We start from the raw sequence: 11,256 nt of genomic DNA, 5'->3' as shown, positions 1-11,256 counted from the left end.
TGCATGCGAAGGATCTAGGTTATGCCCCACTTAGAAGAATCTAATGCTGATGATCTGAGGTGGAACCGTTTCATCTCCAAACCATCCCCACACTTGTCAGTGGAAAAAGTGTCTTCCATGAAACCAGTCCCTCGTGCCAAAAATGTTAGGGATCGCCAGTTTAAATAACCAAATGCTAAAAGAACTGGCATAGAGGTAAATGGGCTGCTGCTTTATTTTTAGGCTGTTGTTTTTAGAGAGCAATGACAGTAATTTCCAAGTTTGTCATTAGAAAATAATATTAGGTTGGAGCAAAAGTAATTGCGGTTTTTGTATTGCTTTCAATGGTAAAAGCCAGAATTACTTTTGCACCAACTTAATATGATAAATTTGTTCCTTAAAGTGTATTTTTGGTAAGAAAAACCTGGTTTTCCTTCTATTATTTTTTTTGTTTCTTGGTAGAGACAGAGTCTTGCCATGCTGCCCAGGCTGGAGTGCGGTGGTGTGATCTCGGCTCACTTCAACCTCCACCTCCCGGGCTCCAGCAATCCTCCCACCTCAGCCTCCCTAGGAGCTGAGACTACAGGTGTGAGCCGCCATGCCTGGCTAATGTTTAGAGACAGGGTTTCACCATCTTGCCCAGGCTGGTCTCAAACTCCTGGGCTCAAGGAGTCCTCCTGCCTCAGCCTCCCAGAGTATTGGGATTATAGGTGTGGGCCACTGCCAGAAAAACTTTTCTTAAGGCAGGGTTTACATTATATTTAGATTTTTTTTTAATGATGTCTTTTTTGGCAGTGCACAGAGAGAGAACAACACATCACACACAGGGAACAGTTGTGCTCATGTGATGGGGGCCTCAGCACTAGGAAGGAGTGGACTATTGGCACACGCAGCAGCTTGAATAAATCTGAAAGTCACCACACTGCATAAGAGAAGCCAAATAAAGTAGATGCTGTGTACAGAAGGTGTTGAGAATGCCTTCTACGTGACGGAAAGCAGATCCGTGGTTCCCTGCAGACCGGCAGGAGCAGATTCCAAAGGCATGGGAAGAAGCTTGCAGGTAGAATGTGTTCATTACCTTCTGCGCATTACACCACAAAAAAGCTGGTAATAAAAATGCTAACCAAAAAAAAAGATGAAACTAGGATAAAATTTCTCAACTGTGTGATGGGTAAACATGCGGGTTTGCTGTCATGCTTTGTTTATGAAGCTGTGGGTTACAAGGAATCTCATACGTCACTGTGGAATGCAGAACGTTGCAGCCTCATGGAAGAGGATTTGGCAGCGTCTAACAAAACTACCTGGCATTTGCCCTTTGACTCAGCAATTCTAGAATCTGCCTTAAAAAAAACTCTGGCAAAGAAGTGAAAGGACTTTACACACAGAGTTCTTTTCACAGCCCGAATGTGTTTGCAACAAAGTTCTTCACTGTGGCCTTTGTAAAACTGGAAACATCAAAATGTCCATCAGTAGGGGATTAGGAACATTAATTCGTGCAGTGGGGAACTCAGTACCAGAAGGAGGAATGAGGAAGGCCTATGGATAAGGGGCAGAGTACATATCATATAATGCAAATATATATTTGCTTTTTCTTAAAACAGTATAAGGATAAAAATCTAAAGTGGTTGCTGTGGAGGACAGGGGTCAGTGGTGGAAGTGAGACCAAAACAGACTCTGAAGTAATATCTGGACTTTGAAATTGTAAGTGTTTTACATATTACCAAACTAAGTTTTTAAGATAGTCCCTAAAATTGAAAGAATAGTATCTGAAATAAATGAATCTGAATTCTTTGGATTGCATTCTACAGGTGCCAACCCTGAGACCAAAATTTGCAAGGTGGCCCTGAGCAGCAGCTGAAGGGAAGCGGGAGGTGAGACAGGAAAGAGGCGGAGGCATGGGGCATCCAGGAACCGGGTCCCACGTGGGCAGCTGGGCCTGTGCTCACTGTGGGAGCTGGTGTGTTCCTTCAACAGCCCATGCTCCACAGGTTCAAGATGGTCAATTCTGGGAACCCCCAGCCTGCTCCAGGATCTGCTCCTGCCACCAGGGAAGCCCCTAGGCAGCGCGCCAGGTGCTGGTGGTGTCAGAATGGAGTTTGAGTCTGAGGAGTGACGTGGGGCTGGCTGGGCTAGGCAGCATCACGGGTTTCTGCAGCCCAACTGCACATCAGGCTGGTGACGCTCACGCAGCCTATTACTTCATGTGTCATCAGAGCATCGCTAGAACACAGCACTTCAAGTGTGCAGATTTAGTGATCCATAGTCTAAAGACAAATAGAGCCACTAAATCCTAAATTTTAATCCATCATCTCCTTGTTACTTGTCTTATTGGTATTAATCCTTTGAAATTATGTGAGGTGGGAGTTAAAGCTAATAACTGTATTAATGCTAAAATGATTTTTCTGGCCACATGCGGTGGCTCACACCTGTAATCCCAGCACTTTGGGAGGCCGAGGTAGGCAGATCACATGAGGTCAAGAGTTTGAGACCAGCCTGGCCAACATGGTGAAACCCCATCTCTTCTAAAATTGAAAAATTAGCTGGGCATGGTGGCAGGTGCCTGTAATCCCAGCTATTCAGGAGGCTGAGGCAGGAGAATCGCTTGAATCAGGAGGCGGAGATTGCAGTGAGCCGAGATTGTGCCATGGCACTCCAGCCTGGAAAACAGGAACAAAACTCTATCTCAAAAAATAAAACAAGATTTTTCTGAGAAAAAGTTGTAAAACCATATACTAAATTTGAAATAGAAATATAAGTGTGAACTCATTTGTTATTCTTTTACAGTAGACACATTTCCTAGCTCTGCCCCAGTAGCAGTAGACACATCAAGCACCTAGAAAGTGGTCTCTAATACATGAAAACCATGAATTCATAGTGATGGTTTCAAAGCCAAAACCAACCAAACAAACACGTGTAATTGGTCACTCTTGGAGGTACCCAGGGCACTAACTCCTAACACTGGGAATGGACACTTGAAGGAAGATCAGCGATTATCCTGCCTTCTCTCTACAAATGGCAATTCAGGGAAACCTTGTTGATTAGGGAAAGTTCTTTACATAAGAATTCCTGGAAATAAGTGAGTAAAGAATGACAGTTTAAGAATTGTCCCAGCCTGGCCAACATAGTGAAACGCCGTCTCTAAAGATCATAAAAATTAGCCAGGCATGATGGTGGGTGCCTGTAATCCCAGTTACTCAGGAGGCTCAGGCAGGAGGGTCGCTTGAACCCGGGAGACGAGGTTGCAGTGGGCTAGGCCCTTTTTCTCGCCTCAGGAGCCGTCAGGGGGAGGTTCTCCAGGGTGCTTGTTTGGGGAAAGCAGAAACAGACTGCCTGGACCGCTGTTAAAATGTCAGCAGCCAAGGAAGAAGCAGTGACCTGGCATCTGGTCGGGCCAGGTGACCTTTATGGCGGTGCCTTCTGTCCCTGGTCGCTTTTCCACTGAATGAATGGCCGAAACTGTAGTGACTCATGGCCAGGGAATGGCTTAGTTATCTGAGGGAATCTTTTCTTGTTTCTGAGAAAGGGAAACTGGTGCAAATGTGAATTCAGACAGTCCAGGAGGGAAGGAAGGGAAGGATTGAGGTGGGAAAAGAGAGAAAGATGATTGTCCTCTTAGGGGAAGACCACACTTGGACGTCGGCTCCTGGGGCACTTCCTTGATTCCCCTGTACTCCTCAGTGGGATGGGAGAGGCGGAGGTTCCAGGAGGGAGCCTTCCAGAGTCAGTGCAGGGTTGACAGGAGACGTTCGTTTTGCTTTTCCTGAAGTTTTGATCGCCAGCTTATTTGGTCTTCTTGATGTTGTAGGGTTGATAAAGACAGGAGTGGAGTGATATCAGACACCGAGCTTCAGCAAGCTGTCTCCACGGTGAGTGGGCCAGTGGGACCTGGGCCTCGGGACCAAGAAGCCACTAGTCTGCCCTGCTCACAGTGGATAACTTTCTTTCTGAAGTTGATTTTCCAAGGACAAAGGAATCATTAGGACAAATTACTATTACTGGTTCATGGTGGAGATGCTTCTGGTTTATTTTGTGGCTACCGCTGTTACTGCTTGGAGTGCCTCACCGAGCCAGCTAACAACTGCGTGCGTGAGCACAGGGAAAGGCTTCTTGAGAAATGAAAACTAGGTTGTAGGTTTAGGAGGGGAATAGGAAGGTTAGCTCTGTACAGCCAAAAGCCTTTTGGTAAGTTGGAGGTCCTTGAATTTCCTCGGTGACTGCATCTTGGTGACTTCTCTGAATGGACCTTCGAGGGCACTGGGGGGTGATTGTTGGAGGGGTTGGGGAGCTCAGGCAGCACTTGTGTGGGAACGTGGCTGTTACAGGAACTGCAGAAACTGGGACTGGGTTCCTGGGGAAAGGATTGGGGGTTTTGGAGGCGCTGGCAGGGGAGTTATGGGGAGGTGTTCTTACCAGTGTGCAAATACTTGGCGTTCAGGCGGCGGGAAATCCGGGTCCTTGCATGTTGTGAGCTCCCTGGAGTTACGTTCTTGCCAGTTTCAGCTCAACTGATCCCCCTCCCCTGAGCTGTCATTGGATACATTTTACTTCATTGAACACCTGACTGCTGCTTTTTCTGTAATCCCTCAGGGGCAGTCATCTTTTCTGATGCTGTGTATAGTTTGCCTTTCCAGATCCATGCCATTTAAGCTAGAAAAGGGGTCAGTTTTGAGATGTTGTGAAAATGTTGAAAGCCTCCTCGTTATTAGTGGGAAGTATCTGATGTTGTCAGAGACTGAACTGTGGCGCGGGGAGCACTACGGCTGCTAGACACTGCCTCACTGCGCTGTGGGTGGGGGGTGCTGGATTCAGCCTTACTGCCTAATGATTTGTGAGGATTTGTGTTTTCAGAGTAACATCTTTACCTTATATTATGACATCAGTTCCTAATATGTGACGTGTGGGCCACAGATGCCGGTGTATTATTTCCCATGCATTTATATAGATTGTTTTCAGGGAATTCAGAAATTCTGTTATCTCTACACTAGTGATTGTGCTTTCTTCATTTTTCTCTTTTCATTATTCTTGAATCCTCCTTTTTTTTTTTTTTGCATCTCAGTTCACTTATGCTTGGGAAGTGCAAGACACAGCTACTAGAAAGAGATGTCAAGAGAACCTGGAATCCAGTAGGCTACAATTTGGCAAATCTTAGCTTAAAACTTCCTAAATGTTGACCACAGTGGATGCAAATGGCTCCGTGCATCATCTGTTAAATATGGTCAGATGTCCACCCAGGTGCAAGTGGTTTGTCACCAGGGTGATACGAACCACACAGAGTGCCCTCCTCAGAGGCCATGTCTCAGAGACGTTTATTTTGAGTGGGTTTCCAGCGAGTGATGCAAGATTTATGATCCATTTTAACAGCCTGCTTTTTATGCATTTGCTGAAATTTTTAGATTTTAGGTTTAGTTTTAGGTTTTCTGTTAAACTTGCTGGACTAGGAGTGGTGGTCAAACACTGGACCTCATTAGCATGATAGCCTGCCCACCTTGGCAGGCTCCACTGGAGTGCTTTGGGGCCCACCTGGATTCCAGTCCTGGCTCTACCAGTTTTGTGTCCTCGCCGTTACTGGGAGGGAGTATTGAGGAAATGCATGCGAGGTGCTTCCCGTGATTCCTGGCACAGAGCAAGTGCTCAGTAATTGTCAGCTGTGAGTATTAGTAGTAGCTGATACACTACTACTGTTGTTGGCTAACAAGCCAGCTCAAAGCTTTGATGGTTTTCCATTACCTGATGACGGTGATGAGGGTTTCCACTTACTGAACGCTCACACGCTGGGCTAGGCACTTAACCCAAATCCAAGGTCAGCGTTATTGTTTGGGGGTGGGGGAGACACCTCCCGCTCTGACTTGTGTGTTTGGGTTCCCGTATTTTCACCAGAGGGCGTTAGTCCTGCCCCAGTTCATCTGGTCCTCAAAGCATATATAGCTCTTTAACCATCAGCAAGTGTCAGTCAGAACATAATCTTGATTTCAGCTGCTACTAAATATCTACCAGGAGCCTGCTTGAGAGAGAGAACTGCCTGACAGGTGCCGAGTCTACCATTCCTGAGATATTTTGAAATCAGTGTCTGGCTTAACCCAAGCTGTGTATCGGGACCCTCTGACCGTGGTCCCAATGGAGTCATTTTGTTAGGCACCCCCCTTCACCTTGGGCTCTGAGCCTCCTCTGCCTTTCATCTCTGCAGGATGAAGCCCCACCCACCCTTCAGGATGCATGTGGCCCCTCCTCTATATAGTGCATGTGGGGCCAGATGAAGTGGCTCACATCTGACCTCCCAACACTTTGGGAGGCTGAGGCAGGGGTATCGCTTGAGCCCAGGAGTTTCAGACCAGCCTGGGCAACATTGTGAGACCCTGTTCCTTAAATTGCCCTGGGAGATTTCCTCAGCTTGTGGTGGAGGCATATGGTCCCATGAAGACTGTAGTCACCGTTCACCCTGAGAGATGCTGGCTTTGGGGCTCACACACCTGCTGTGGGGCAGCCCCAGGAGATGGCCACCCTGTTTCTCCTGGAGCTGGAGCTGCGTGTGTTCTCAGCAACTGTGGTGGCTGTTCTGTTTGCATCTTATAAACCTTTACCTGATTACATTTTCCTCTTCAATTTAGCTGCTAGAAAACTTAAAGTCAGATTGGTGGATCACCAGTAATGAGAATTTAGAGTAGAGGTAAACTTTATGACATAGTCTTAGACTCTTCACTTTCTCCTCAGCCATCATGATTCACATTTACTTTATTTTGCTGTACTGTGAGTGTCTTTGTGTTTCCTGAATTCCTTCTGGGATAAGGCAGGTTGTTAGTAAGCACAGGTTTCTGGTCTATCTCATAGCCTCAGGCAGTGGGAGGTGCTGTCCGTGCTCCCTTTCTGGGTTACCTGTGGTAGGTCTGAAGTTGCAGGGCTGTGATTTGAAGCCTGATTTAGTACACCGTGTTTCTGTCGTGTTCTGTGGTGGTTTGCTCCTCACATGTGAGCATTCACCCTGTGGCCCTGTGTTTTTGCACCACACCTCTGCCTGGTGGCATCCTAGTGGATGTCTCAGCCAAGCCACTCTGTTCTGAAGATGCCATTGTCCTCCACCCCTTTGCTTTGGGCTCTGAGCTTCTTCTGCCTTTCATCTCTGAAGGATGAAGCTGCACCCACCCTTCAGGATGCCAGCCTTGGCAACATTGTGAGATCCTGTTTCTACAAAAACTAAACAAGTGTGGTGATGCCTGCCTGTAGTCCCAGCTACTTCGGAGGCTGAGATGGGAAGATCACTTGAGCCTGGGAGGTTGAGGCTGCATTGAGCTGAGATCAAGCCACTGCACTCCAGCCTGGGAGACAGAGGGAAACCATATCTCAAAAACAAAGAAAGTGGATGTGCGCTGCTCCTGCCATTGGATCATCGCAGCAATTTTCTTTTCTCTGATGTGCACTTTTTCCTCACCATGGGGGTTCATGTTTTCATACTTTCCTCTCACTGGTAGATTGTGAGCTGTGTGAAGGAAGGTTCATAGTTGTGTTGTCTGTACAGGCACACAAAATTTGTCCTTGGATAGACACATATCAATCTGCTTCCTTCTCCTCTCTAAATTTCTTTATTTAAAAAAATAAAATTAGAGATCGAGTCTCACTGTCTTGCCCAGCCTGGTCTCAAACTCCTAGGCTCAAGCGATCCTCCCGCCTCTGCTAATATGAATTATTAGCCTATACTAATATGAATTCCTATACTAATATGATTCAAATTAGTTTGACTTCTATAATGTTCTCCCAGATTGGCTTCTGTTTTGATAGTAGAACTAAATTATTAGGCTATTTCAAGAAATTAATATATTACTGATAGAAATACTGAAGCTACAAAATGGCCTGGTTTGTCACTTCAGTTAAATTTGTGCTTCTGAGTGCTTGTATTCTAGGTGAATCCGCACTGAGATAGTATTTGTGGCCTGTACGCTGATTCATTCATTAGATTTCTTTGCAAAGGAGAGTTGCAAAAATTACTGCAGTGAACAGGTATGAAGAAGAAGACTGTTCTCTGCCCTTCTTTTTGCAATAAAATGTTACAAAGTATCTTGAGTTTGATCCTTTTTTGGGTATTTGGATTTTTTTTAACATTCACATATTTCTTGGAATTATAAGAAATTAACTTTGCGCTTCTGAAGCAGGTTTGCCTTAATATAACACTGATGTATTTGTAAGGGGCATTTTTAAAGCTGTACTTTAAAAAAATAATAATTGTTACATTCGTTTGAAGGTTTTTTGTTTGTTTGTTTGTTTTTGAGATGGAGGCTCACTCTGTCACCCAGGCTGGAGTGCAGTGGCATTGATCTTGGCTCACTGTAACCTCTGCATCTGGAGTTCAAGCGATTCTCCTGCCTCAGCCTCCTGAGTAGCCGGGACTATAGGCACCTGCCACATGCCCAGCTAATTTTTTGTATTTTTAGTAGAGACGGGGTTTCACCGTGTTTGCCAGGATGGTCTCAAAGTCCTGACCTCGTGATCCGCCCAGCTCGGCCTCCCAAAGTGCTGGGATTACAGGTGTGAGCCATGAGGCCAACATGGTGAAACCCTATCTCTACTAAAAATACAAAATTAACCGGGAATGGTGGTGTGCGCCTGTAATCCCAGCTACTCGGGAGGCTGACGCATGAGAATCACTTGAACCCGGGAGGCAGAGGTTGCAGTGAGCTGAGATAGCACCACTGCACTCCAGCCTGGGGGACAGTGAGACTCCATCTCAAAAAAAAAAAAAAAAATAGAATAACTCTTGTTTAGGTGTTACAAAATCCAGGCCAGACAAATCTAAACTTTAATCTCACACCCAGTTCCTAGATTAGTCCCTTCTCCAGCTCAGGTTAGGCCTAAGCCTCAGGGTTCCTTACTTGGTGGGCATCACCCACTCCCTTCCCCACCTTTGTTCCTGTTTTTCCTCTGCTGGCTCCTCCGGGGTTGGGTGTGTTCAGAGGCAGAGACAGGCTAAAGGTCTTTGGCTTTTAGGTTCTGTTGATGGGTGAGTTCCAGATACTAGCTTTCTCTTGTGGGATATTTCATTTATTTATCGATTAAAAATATTTATTTAGAACACACCATTCATGTGCCAGACCCTGTTCCAGGCACTGGGGATAGGGTGATAAATGAGATCAACAAAAATACCTGCCCATGTTAAGCTCCTGTTCTAGGGAAGACAGAAAAGAAAGAAAATACACGTGTCCTTAGTACATTAGAAGGTTCCAAGTACTGTAGAGAAAAATAAAGTAGGTTGGACTCGGTGGCTCACGCCTGTAATCCCAGCACTTTGGGAGGCTGAGGTGGGAGGATTACTTGATCTCGGGAATTTGAGACCAGCCTGGGCAACATGGCAAATCCTGTCTCTACAAAAAAAAAAAAAAAAAAATTAGCTGGGTGTGGTGGCATGCACCTATAGTCCCAGCCACTGGGGAGGCTGAGGAGGGAGAATTGCTTCAGCCCAGGTGGTGAAGGTTGCAGTAATCCGAGATCGTGCCATTGCACTCCAGCCTGGGTGACAGAGCCAGACCCTGTCTCAAAAAAAAGAAAGAACATGAAAAAAAGAAAGCAGAGATGGGGCAAGCAGGGGAGAGGGCTGGTGCTGGGGTCACAGGGGAGGGGCTGGGGATGCACGGGAGGGGCTGGGGATGCAAGCTTTCCTGACTTCCCACAGTTCTCCGCCCCTCTCCTGTCTCATGGTGCAAGGGCTCCCTGGGGCTTGGGGTGGTTTTGCATCAAGCTAATATCTTGTTCTTCCCAACAGACAGAGGCCCATGGAGGCTTCTCTGTCCTCCACGGGGAACAGCATTGGCCTAAACCTGCAGACACCATTGCAAAGGGAATTCAGGCAAACCCGCTGGTGAAGAATGATTCCAGCGTGGGGACAGAGGCTGACATTTCTTGCGTGGGTGATTTAATGTTGGGCCTCAATTTTTCACTCCCGCCGTAAGAGTATGACATAGCCACAACCTTGCCAGGGCCCGAGGGAGGGTGGATGGACTTATCCATCCCATAGGTGATGCTCGTGGCTGGGTGACTTGCTTCTGCCAACGAGATTTTCACAGATACGGCACAAGGAGAATCCTGGAATGTGTGGGCACTGCCAGGCCTGCCCTCTAAGGCTCTTGATTTTCCCCATGAGATGCGCATGCCGCAGGGAATGGCGGCTCTGGCTCCATGATGAGAGGTGTGTGGAGCAGGCATGGTTCCCATCCTCAGCCTGGAGTTAAGGCCAGACTAGATCAGCCTAAGGCCAGACTAGATCAGCCTAAGGCCAGCCACGCCACAGGTGCAGGAGTGAAGAGCAAATGCTAACTGTCTATGGAATTGACTTTCAAAGGGGCGTGTCATGTGCCTCATCCCAGCAACAGGGAAGGCATTGCTCTATCAGTCAGTTGGTAAATGATTATTGACAAACCATGTGCTGGGAAGGTGGAGAGATTTGAGTAGATTTGGCCTCGATTCTCATGACGCTTCCTTTCTAGAGGGGAGGGCAGATGATGGATGGATAAATGTAAATGATTCTAATAGGGAGGTGCAGCAGTCATTAAAAGTAATGGCAAAAAAAAAAAAAAGAAACGGGGAGGAGCCAGTGCTGCAGTTCATTAATAGTAATGGCAAAAACCGCGATGACTTGTGCACCAAGCTAACACAGTAACCACGGGTGTGCAAAATGTGGCGATGGGCGAGTTCCGAGTGCTAGGAGAGCATCTAGCTTCCCGGAGTCAGGAGACGGGGGTTGGCAACCTAACCAAGGTGAAGTCCAAGTGAGGGGTGTGGGCCGGGAGCGATATTTCAGTGGAGACTCCAAGGATGAATGATATTCAGAGAGTAAACCCCGATAGAGAGGGTGTGTGTCTGTCACAGAGAAGAGCCTGTGCAAAAGCTGGCGGGGCGAGAGGACACCGTGTGTTTATCCACCTGAGGGGCGACCAGCAGGCAGGAGCTCAGCGGGTTGAGAGGAGGATGCAGAGCCTGGGAAGGGCACCCTAGGCAGAGGGCACAGCAGGGCAAAGGCCTGGAGTCAGGCCTGAGTCTGTGTGTTTTGTGGAATGGACAGAGGCCTGTCCAGCAGGAAGGGAACAGCACAGGGGAGAGACCTTAGGCCAGAGCAGAGGGCAGGGCTGTGCTGGGCACTGTGGGCTGTGGATGGTGCTGGCATTTAAGAGGGGAGACCATAGACCAGGGCAGAGGGCAGGGCCGTGCTGGGCACTTTGGGCTGTGGATGGGAGCTGGCATTTATGCTCAGGTGATGGGAATATGTGAAAAGATTTTAAGGAGGGGAGTAAGAGTTGG

The sequence above is a fragment of the Pongo pygmaeus genome, chromosome 2 (genome assembly GCF_028885625.2).
Source record: "Pongo pygmaeus isolate AG05252 chromosome 2, NHGRI_mPonPyg2-v2.0_pri, whole genome shotgun sequence".
NCBI lineage: Eukaryota > Metazoa > Chordata > Mammalia > Primates > Hominidae > Pongo > Pongo pygmaeus.
Note: the sequence above shows the minus strand (reverse complement) of the source record.